This window comes from Dama dama, chromosome 28 (assembly GCF_033118175.1).
Source record: "Dama dama isolate Ldn47 chromosome 28, ASM3311817v1, whole genome shotgun sequence".
Taxonomy (NCBI): Eukaryota; Metazoa; Chordata; class Mammalia; order Artiodactyla; family Cervidae; genus Dama; species Dama dama.
The window spans coordinates 43,038,719-43,050,764 of record NC_083708.1 but is presented as its reverse complement, the minus strand read 5'-3'; positions in this window follow the sequence as shown (position 1 = coordinate 43,050,764).

Sequence of the window (12,046 nt, the reverse complement as noted above, 5' to 3'; positions counted from 1 at the left end):
AAAATAAGAGAAAGAAGAAAAACAACAAAAGTGTAGGTAATAAAAACATGAAATAAGGTAGCATTAATAAGTCCTATTAAAACCATGATTATGATAAATGTAAATGTTATAATAAATACAAGTGACTTTAGTAATTAAAAGACAAAGGATCTCAAATAGATTAAATGGGAATCAAAATTTTAAGTATTATACACTGAAAAGGAAATACTATGTAAAAATAGAAAGTAAAGGGCCAGCAAAAGATTTCATACCCATCAGCCTGGGGAAAATGGAAAAGTCTGACCAAACCAAAAGAAGGTAAAAAATGTAAAGATAAAAGTTATTATGTACAAAGGTGGAGAGTGTAAGTTAATATTAGTATTGTGGAGAGCAATTTTACAGTATCCTACAAAGTTCCCAGGATCTAGTAACGCCACTGCTTAGTAATATTGGTCAATGTAAATACTCCTCTCTGCTTGATATGTACAGAACAGTGTCCCCCTCAAAACTCATATGTTGAAGCCCTAATTGCCAGTACCTTAGAATGTAATTTCATTTGGAGGAAATTTCCTTAAAGAAATAATTCAGTGTAAATGAAGCTAAATCAGTCAGTTCAGTTCAGTTCAGTCGCTCAGTCGTGTCCGACTCTTTGCGACCCCATGAATCACAGCACGCCAGGCCTCCCTGTCCATCACAAACTCCCGGAGTTTACTCAAACTCATGCCCATCGAGTCGGTGATGCCATCCAGCCATCTCATCCTCTGCCATCCCTTCTCCTCCTGCCCCCAATCCCTCCCAGCATCAGGGTCTTTTCCAATGAGACAACTCTTCGCATGAGGTGGCCAAAGTATTGGAGTTTCAGCTTCAAGCATCAGTCCTTTCAATGAACACCCAGGACTTATCTCCTTCAGGATGGACTGGTTGGATCTCCTTGCTGTCTAAGGGACTCTCAAGAGTCTTCTCCAACACCACAGTTCAAAAGCATCAATTTTTCAGTGCTCAGCTTTCTTCACAGTCCAACTCTCACATCCATACATGACCACTGGAAAAACCATAGCCTTGACCAGACGGACCTTTGTTGGCAAAGTAATGTCTGTTTTTTAATATGCAATCTAGGTTGGCCATAACTTTCCTTCCAAGGAGTAAGCGTCTTTTAATTTCATGGCTGCAGTCACCATCTAAATAGACCATCCTAATTCAATCTGACTAATATCCTTGTAAGAAAAGGAAATTTGGACACCCACTGAAAGACACCACGGATGCTCATGCACAGAGGAAAGGCTATATGTGGACATGGTAAGAAGGCAGCCATGTACAAGCCAAGGAGAAAGGTCTCAGGAAAAACTAAACTTGTGCCAACACCTTATTTTGGACTTTCAGCTGCCAAAACTGTGGGAAAATAAATTTCTATTTAAGCCACCCAGTCTGTGGCATTTTCTTTTTTATGGCAGTTCTAGGAGATTAACACACTAGTATAAAACAATGTCAGAACTTTAGTAGGTGATGAACAGAAAACATTTTCTTTTCTCACATAAATCCCAATCTACAATTCAGTGATGGCCTTCCATCTAGTGATTCAAGGACCCAAGGTGTTTCCATCCTGTGGCAAAACCCAGATTTGGGTTCTCCACTTCATCCTCTGTGTCTAACCAGAAAGCTTGAGAAGAAAGAGAAAACACTGGAGAATCCTTTATGGGAAGTTTTCGTGAGTCAATACTGGAAACATCATATATCATTTCTATCCACATTCTACTGGCCAGAAACCAGTCACATGCCACCCAGCTAACAAATGTAATCGGAACTATGGAATATATTCCAGCCATAGAATGTATAGAGGAAAAGAAGACAGGAATTGTTTAGTACATAGCAGTCTCAGCCACATAGACACATAACTTAGTGAATATCCTTACACATAGGAGCAAAGAAGTGTCAAGGGATGTTCAGCATAGCATGACCTGAAATGGTAAATAGCTGGATAAGTCTAAATGTTCAAAAACATAAAACTGGATTTAAAAAACAGACTTCTTTAAAAGACCTCAAAAGCACAAACCATAAGGCTAATAAGTTAATGGATTTAACTGTTAAAAACCAATGATAACATCAAGAGAAGAGCCACAGACTGGGAGAAGATATTTGCAACCTCTAAATTAAGAACATATTTGAGAGTGAAAGAAGGTCCTATTAATTAGGACAATGGGCAAAAATCTGGCATATTATCATTTTATCTAATACCAACAAGGTATTTATCACTAGATACTCACACAACCCTAAGAATCAGTAAGAAAATATAGGAAATCTAACAGGAAAGAGAAGGGACGGGAGAAGGATTGACAGTTCACAGAGAGGAAAACTGAGTGACTAGTGCATATACAAGGAGTTTTTAAATGGAAATAGTAATAAGATAAATGTATCCATCAGATTTGCAAAAATTACAAATATGCAAAAATACTCAATCACTATGTTGTACACCTGAAGCTAATACAATATTGTAAATCAACTATACTTCAATTTTTAAAATGTAAAGAATTAAACTGATAGAACAAAACCATTTATGCAAATTAAAAACACCAGCATATACACAATACTCAAGTCTGTAAGCACATACAAAGACATATAAGTAACCAAGAGTGGATGCTTGTAGAGGGGAAATAAAGAAAGAAATCATGGTTTGCAGAGGCTTTGACTGGACTGATGTTGGTAGTGGGTGAAATGATGGTGAAATGATATCAGAAATGCACACCTAAAACTCTTCCCAGCAAAAAACCCTAAATAAAGAGGAGGAAGTGCAGGCAAGGGGACAGGCAGTCAGTCTGACTAAAAGACAAGAAAAAGGTATAAAAGAGTCCCTCAAATTTTGGCCAGTTCTTGTTAAATTGGGATGGTTTGAAAACTCAAAAGCCAAACAAACAGAACACTGTCCTGTGACATCATTGGTTTGGCAGGGTGTGAGAAGCTTTGTGGGGTTTTGGGTGCGCTTTCTTTTTTATCAAGAAGCACATGGAGTGGTTTGAAATTCTAAGCATGGTTTGCCACAATGAATGCCCTATACTGTAATTAAACCATTGACTTAGAGGCCTGTTTGCCCTGTTTAAAGAGCTTTGTGAAACTCAGGTTTTGCCTTTTGTTACTGCTGAATTTGACAAGCAACTGGGACAGGGGAAGTCTCTGTATTTCCCTGCTCTACATTTACCCAAATGCGTGTGCTGTCAGTTAAAAGCATCGCCCTGCCATGCCTATTTGACTTCATTACAAATGTTGGCAGGAGATGTTCAAGGAGACAAGAAGAGGTATTTAGAATCTGTGGTCCTTTGAGATACAAAATTATAAAGCGGCCACAGAAATGAGTCAGCCCATTAGGTTAGGCCATAACCACATATAACTAGAGTGCACAGACTTCCAAAGACAAGAGGCAACATAGCCTTACACACGTTCCATTTCTTTTGTAGCCTCACAATACCTGGGGCCACTTGCTTTCCATGAAACTTCCTAAGTGAATGTTTTTGATTAACCACTAAATACATACACACACACACACACACACACACACATGCACACATGCACACACATCTGAATCTCAATTCTGCACAAATATTATAATGTTCTTACAGTTCTAAAATTGTTAGTAGAATTAGTTCTATATTTTTTTCAGGCAGAAAACAGTCGCTGGAAAGATAGAACATGACAGACACTTTGAATGATATAAACTTCTACAATGTGATAGACAGCCAAGGGAACTTATTTTAAAGGGCAGGAGCAGTGGTAATGAAAAAAAAAAAAAAGCAAAATCATGAGTGGCAAGAGAAAATGCAAAACTATCAGAGCGAAGTGATTTAAAAAAACCCACTGAAATGTTGTGAAGTAATTAGCCTCCAACTAATAAAAAATAAATAAATAAATAAAATAAAAAATAAATAAATAAATAAAATAAAAAATAAAAAAAATAAAAGTACCACAATAAAAGGCAGTGGCTAGTGAAATATAAGGATTTAAGTGGCAGGAAGTTCAACTTTCAACTATGTTTTAAGATGTTCTTCTGGCCCTATTCACACTCTGTCTACCACAGTATTTCTCTGCACTCCGTAGTAAAACTCCTCTAAAGAATTGTCTCTACTCCTTGTCCTGACATCGTCACTTCCCATCCTCCCTTGAAAACACTCACATCAAACTTTTGTTCTCCGTTCCATGCCATCGCTCTTAGTAAAGTCAATGATGTCCAAACAGAACACTCAATTCCAAGTCCTCTCCTTCACTGACTTCTCAGTGGCATTTGCTTGCCACTCTTGTGGAAACTGCCTTGAACCATTTTTTTAAATGTCTACTTTCAAATACATTTAGACTCACACAGGGGTGGCAAAAATAGTTCAGAGAGTTCCTGTGTACCCTTCACTCAGCTTCCTCTAATAATAGCACCTTTCATAACTGTGGTGCAAATGAGCTTGAAACTTTTAAAGCCTGCTCCTGACTTCTTTCAACCTTTTCCTCATTTGGCTTCTGTTTCACCATCGTCCTGGGTTTCCCTCTCCTCTCAGTCTTTCATGTTGAGCCTCTTCCCCCTCCCTATTTCTAGAAGTTGGCATGCCCCAGGACTCAATCCTCATACTTCTTTTTCACCTCAATTCACATCTCACATGACCTTGTCTTGCCTTATAGCTTCAGATAGAATGTATGTGTAGAAATTTCCAGATTATTATCTCCAGTCTTGAACTCTCCATTGAATTCTGGCTTACACATCAAACTGCCTACTCAACCTTTCCACTTTGGCATCTAGTTCTGCATCTTACTTTAATACATCATAACTGAGCTCATTCAAGCCATGCCACCCAACACCTTCTCCCATATTACCCTTCTCAATAAGTGGTCCCATCATTCAGCTGTGTACTTAGGGTGAACACTGAAACTAACCCAGACAGTTCTCTTGCTCTCATATGACTACATTCAATCTAAAAGCATAATGTATTGGCTCTAACCTTCAAAATATGATCTATATCTAAGCAATGCCCACCACCTCTTCTCTCAACCATCTTTGGCCAATCCACCTTCACCTTTGTTCCAGATTATTGCAATAGCCTTCTAACTGGTCTCAAGGCTTCCACTCGTGCTCCCTAAAGTCAGTTCCCTGTATGGCAGTCAGGGATTCTTTTTTTTTTTTTCTTTTTTAAATATTTATTTATTTGGCTGTGCCAGGTCTTAGTTGCAACACGTGGGATCTTTGATGTGGCATGCAGGATTTTTATTTGAGGTGTATGGGATCTAGGTCCCTGACCAGAGATTGAATCCAGGCCTCCTCTGCACTGAGAGTGTGGAGTCTTAGCCACTGGACAACCAGAGGAGTCCCAGTTAGGAATTCTTTTAAATTGCAAACTAAATCATGGCATCCTTCTACCCAGTGTCTTTTCATAGGTATAAATCCATTGTTGCCATAAATTAAAGCCCATGGCACCTGTCATGCCCTATGCTCAGTCACTTCAGTCATGTCCAACTCTTTGCGACTCTATGGAGTGTAGTCTGCCAGACTCTTCTGTCCATGGGATTTTCCTGGCAAGAATACTGGAGTGGGTTGCCATGTCCTCTTCTAGTGGATCTTCCTGACCCAGAGATCAAACCCCTGTCTCCTGCATCTCCTGCGTTGCAGGTGGGTTCTTCACTATGGAGGCACCTGGGAAGCCCTGCAAGATCCTATTAAATCCCCACCACCTTCTTCCATGAACTCTCTTACTGCATTTGCTTCCTTGACTTCTGCAGCCTCCTTGCTATTCCCAGAACACCTAAGCATGTTCCTAGTGTGGGTATTTGCTCTTAGACTTCTCTCTGCCAGGAACACATTTCCCCAGCTATTCACGTTTAGGATTCTGCTCATTCCCTCAGAGAAGGACCCTTCTCTGACCCTCTTATCTGAGGTAGTACTCCTTCTTCCATAGCTCTATCCCTCCTCATGCTTATTGTTTCTAATAAAAATGTGGTATCTGGCTGGTTGGTTGGTTGGTTGATTGTCTGCTTGTCTATCTATCTTCCACACTAGAATATAAACTCCAGGAGAACCAGGATTTTGACTTTGGTACACTCCTGATTCTCTGCATGACATATAGTAGGCACCCAATAAATCATCTGTTGAATAAATAAATAAGAAAAGGAACAGTAAAGAGCTGCATATAGAAATACTCTCAGAAGACACACAACATTTTATATGGCAATGATGAAGTTTGAAATCCAAGTTAAAAATAGAAGATTTTTTTAAGGACTGATTGAAATTTCTGCCAATTATGATGACATGACTGTCTTTGGCCATCTCAGCTTTACTGCAGAGGAAATGTCATTAATTATAAATACTCTGAATTATCCATGGCTAATTATGAATATGTCAATGTCAAATGTAAAACTATTTTAGTTGGTTTACCTCAAAGAATTTGCAAGAAACTTGAAGTAATATATGAGGTCCACCATCTCCCAACTATGTAAATGAAAGAAACATAGTAAATGGTTTAATCTCTGTCCACATGACCTCCCTCCTGAGTCACTGCTCTAACAATAAATAGACTCACTTGAACAGTAAAGGTGTGAGAGTTTTAAATTATATCCTTGGTTAGTGTAATGACATTATAAACATTTTCTTCTTTTATCTTTAAAGGTATATACACGTGAATTACAGGTATAGACTACATTCTTATTATCTGTGTTTCTCATCCTCCCTGAGGCAGTGTTCTGTCCTTATGTAATTCTTTTTTTTTTTTTTTTTTTTTGGTCCTTATGTAATTCTTAAAGATACAAGTCAATGACAAGTATATCCAAAACCAAAATATGATTTCTCTATCCTTTCTCATTATCACTTTGTAAATCAGCATGCTTTGTTATGGTCTCTGAGAAAGTTGGTCTAAATTGTAACAGCATTTGGGGGCAAAAAATCATTGAGTTCTTTATATTAATATTCCGAGTTGAATAAATTTACAGATTCTCAAGGGAAAAAATATAAAAAGTATAAAGTATACACTTTTTTTTGTTTTTTGGTTTTTTTTTTGTTTTTGATTTTTTTTTGTTTTGTTTTTCATTTATTTTGATTAGTTGGAAGCTAATTTCTTTACAATATTGTAGTGGCTTTTGCCATACATTGACATGAATCAGCCATGGATTTACATGTGTCCCCCATTCCGATCCCCCCTCCCGCCTCCCTCTCCATCCCATCCCTCTGAGTCTTCCCAGTGCACCAGCCCCGAGCACTTGTCTCATGTATCCAACCTGGGCTGATGATCTGTTTCACCATAGATAATATACATATTTCGATGCTGTTCTCTCAGAACATCCCACCCTCACCTTCTCCCACAGAGTCCCGATGTCTGTTCTGTACATCTGTGTCTCTTTTTCTGTTTTGCATATAGGGTTATCGTTACCATCTTTTTAAATTCCATATATATGCGTTAGTATACTGTACTGGTCTTTATCTTTCTGGCTTACTTCACTCTGTATAATGGGCTCCAGTTTCATCCATCTCATTAGAACTGATTCAAATGAATTCTTTTTAACGGCTGAGTAATATTCCATGGTGTATAGGTACCACAGCTTCCTTATCCATTCGTCTGCTGATGGGCATCTAGGTTGCTTCCATGTCCTGGCTATTATAAACAGTGCTGCGATGAACACTGGGGTGCACGTGTCTCTTTCAGATCTGGTTTCCTTGGTGTGTATGCCCAGGAGTGGGATTGCTGGGTCATATGGCAGTTCTATTTCCAGTTTTTTAAGGAATCTCCACACTGTTCTCCATAGTGGCTGTACTAGTTTGCATTCCCACCAACAGTGTAAGAGGGTTCCCTTTTCTCCACACCCTCTCGCATTTATTGCTTGTAGACTTTTCGATAGCAGCCATCCTGACTGGCGTGTAATGGTACCTCATTGTGGTTTTGATTGCATTTCTCTGATAATGAGTGATGTTGAGCATCTTTTCATGTGTTTGTTAGCCATCTGTATGTCTTCTTTGGAGAAATGTCTGTTTAGTTCTTTGGCCCATTTTTTGATTAGGTCATTTATTTTTCTGGAATTGAGCTGCAGGAATTGCTTGTATATTTTTGAGATTAATCCTTTGTCTGTTGCTTTGTTTGCTATTATTTTCTCCCATTCTGAAGGCTGTCTTTTCACCTTGCTTATAGTTTCCTTTGTTGTGCAAAAGATTTTAAGTTTTATTAGGTCCCATTTGTTTATTTTTGCTTTTATTTCCAATATTCTGGGAGGTGGGTCATAGAGGATCCTGCTGTGATTTATGTCAGAGAGTGTTTTGCCTATGTTCTCCTCTAGGAGTTTTATAGTTTCTGGTCTTACATTTAGATCTTCGATCCATTTTGAGTTTATTTTTGTGTATGGTGTTAGAAAGTGTTCTAGTTTCATTCTTTTACAAGTGGTTGGCCAGTTTTCCCAGCACAACTTGTTAAAGAGGTTGTCTTTTTTCCATCGTATATCCTTGCCTCCTTTGTTGAAGATAAGGTTTCCATAGGTACGTGGATTTATCTCTGAGCTTTCTATTCTGTTCCATTGATCTATATTTCTGTCTTTGCGCCAGTACCATACTGTCTTGATGTAAAGTATATACTTTATATACCAGAAAGTATAAAGGATGCAGACAAATAGTTTTCAACAGGAAAGAATTCAAAGAATATTTTTACCATGAGCCCTTATTGAGGATACTATTAAAGATGAACAATAGCCAACCAAAGGATGGCCAGGAAAACTATGACAGTTGAACAGAGAGCAAACATTTACTGTATTTAACTGGTAGAAAATATAATGTAAATATTTTGAAGAAATAGAAATGGCACCCAAAAGATTGTGAGAGGAAAAAGAAAATGAGAAAATTGTTACAAAGGTAATCAGTGGAAAAAGAAAATACAAATCTTCCTGAAAAATTATACCTATATACATGAAGCAAAGAAAATAAGTAAATTTCTTTAATTGTAAAAAATAAAAAGCATAAAATAGCATGACGGATCTAAGGTCAAATTTATCCATCATAATGGTAACTATAAATGAATTTAATATACCTATTGTATTAGAGTCTAAGCTGTTATATTAAAGATAATCCAAAACATAGATTAAATAAATTTTCTGTCCTATAAAACTTTTCAGAAATAAAACACTCCAGGATTGCAGGGAAACTGTTCCACAAGGCTATCCAGGGACTCAGGTTCTGTCTACCTGGTAGCCTGGACATTTGTAGTAGGCTGTCCTCGCCAGCATTATCTCAGCTGGCTTATCATCTTCACAACCCTAAGAAAGGAGACAAAGAAATACCAGAGCAAATGTCTTCCTCTTTTGAAATGAAGTTGCACAATTTCCTTCCACTCATATACTTAGTCACATGGCCAAGTTTAACTGCAAGGGAGAGTATAAAATAGCGATGGAATTCCATCCTGGCATTTCTTAGAAATTTTATGTTTCTTTGAATCTCAATCCCAAGAAATTTGTCAAGAATTTAGGAAAAAGGAGGGAAATGCAAATTTTTCTGCAGGAATCAAAATCTTACAAGCAAGATGGAGCTACTACTAATTTGAAATAATCCACTGAATAAAGTTAAAATCAAGAACAGGAAATGCTGACTTGTGGATTTGAAGATTTAGGTAGATATTTCCAGGGACAGGGGCATCAGGACATACAAGGGAAGCTGTCTCAAACTAATCAGTCAGTCTTGCTTTTAGTTGTTTCTGTGTTCTGAAGAGGAGAGAGCTAGAGAGAGAGACAGTGAGAGATGCATAAAAAGATAGATAGGGAAACTAAGTCTGGAGAAAGCCATCTTCCAAAAGGATTGAAGGAACCATTTCTTGGAGTTCACACAAGACCTGGAATAGCTTCTGTTCTCATTATCCAGAGTAGAAAAATAATTCAAAAGACATCAGGTAAACTATTCAGAAGGCTATGGCTTTAAGGCTGGAAAATATTACCCCTAAAATAAATGCTGCTCTGTCTATAAAGCTTAAAATCCAGATTCCCAAAATACTCAAACTTTTCCCAGGTAATTTAACTGTGCCCTAGAAGAAAGCTCACAAATATTTATATAAATATAAAAACAAGTACATTGCAAAATAAAATTCACACTGTCTAACACCTGATCAGTAATTACCAAGCAAACAAAGAAGCAGGAAAATATGATTCATAATGATGAGAAAGGTAAATCAATTGAAACTAACCCAGAAATAATGCAACTGATAAAATTAGCAGGCAAGGATATTAAAACAATTATTATAAATTATTCATTTTGTTTAGTAAGCTAGAGAAAAGATTAAGAATGTTAAGTAGAAACATGGGAGACATGGAAGAGATCAAATCAAACTTCTGAAAATGAAAAATGTATTTCTGAGATAAAAGATATCCTGAATGAGATTAACAGCAGATTAGGCACAGAAGAAATGATTAGAGAACTTAAAGATATAAATATAAAAATTATCCAAAATTAGACATAGAAAGAACTCTGAAAAAGTAAAAGTAAAAGGGCATCCACCAAATATACATATAATTGGTGCCCCTGATAGAGATAAACGGGAGAATAAAACAAGAATTTGAATAAACAATGGTTGAACATTTCACAATATGATGAAACTATAAACACACATATCTAATAATCCCCAAAATACAAGAAACATGAATAAAACTATGAAAAGCATCATAATCAAATTGCTTAGCACCAGTGATAAAGAGAAAAATCCTAAAAGCACTCAGAGAAAAAAAGACAGCAGTCTTCTTTTAAGAAACAATGCAAGTCAGAAGATAGTATAGCAATATCTTTAAAGTACTGAAAGAAAAAAAAGGGCACCTAGAATTCTAAACCTAGCAATTTTTTCCAAAAACAAATGTAATAAAAAGACTTTTTCAGGCAAACAGAAGCAGAATTTATCACCAACAGACATGTGCTGTAAAAAAATGTTAAAAGAAAATCACTTAGGCAGAAAGAAAATATTTAAAAATGGGAATCTAAATCTACCCAGAGAATGGTCAGTAATGAAATGGTACGATCTGGCTAAACACAAAAGACTTGCTCAATTTTTAGATCTCCTTGAAAAATGACTACTTAAAGCAAAATACCTTGTATTGTAGAATTTATCATGGAATGTATTTTAAATGTTTCTGCATTGAAAAAGACTCCAAATACATGAAGTAAAAACTGATAAGACTGCAGTAAGAAATCATAAAATCTACAGTTACAACGAGAGGTTTCTCCTAAACTTCTCTCAATAATAGGTAGAACAATTTGGAAAAATATCTGTAATGGTACAGAAGCTTTAAACAACACTTTCAACAAAACTGATCAATGTTATAGAATACCCACCATCAGCAGGAGAGCACACTTTTTTTTTTGAAGTGCAAGCAGAATATTTATTAAAAGAGATTATAGTTAGGCCATAAAACAAATCTAACTAAACTTAAAGGAATTTGAATGATACAAATTATGTTGTCTGACTACTATGGGCTTGAACTAGAAATCAATAAAAAGAAAAGTGTCTGAAATACTCCTAAATATTGGAATCTAAATAATATTCTAATCTAAATAATATTCATGTAAGTATATTATCTACTCAAAAATTAATTAAATAATATATTTTTTAAGCAGTGGGGTTAATTTGGTTGCATAGCTAACAAATAGCCAACAAGGTGACTTCAAAGAGATGTTACCCAAATATTCTGAGCTTTACTTGAAAAGATATTTGTTCTTTCAAAAGTACTACCACAAAGGACAATAGTTATCCAGGGGTAGAAGTTGGTTACTTTGCTAGAAAATCAGGTCTAATTCTCTAGAGCTATATAGTTTCTAATAATTCTTAAAATTATTTGAAAGGCTAAATTAATACTCTAGTAACAGACTTGCCACTAGAGCCAATATTCTTTGTCTTTCTCTCAGGAGAGAAAAATAAGTTCTTGGACTTATCCTTGCTTTGCTGAATGTTCAAGTTTTCAACAAGTACTTATAAAGCACTCAGAATGTGCCAGATACCATTTTAATAGACAAAGAGCAAAACACAGTCCTTGTTTTCACAGAGATTACATTCCAGTGGGGTGAGTGGGAGGAATGTACAATAAACCAATAAACAAACATGTG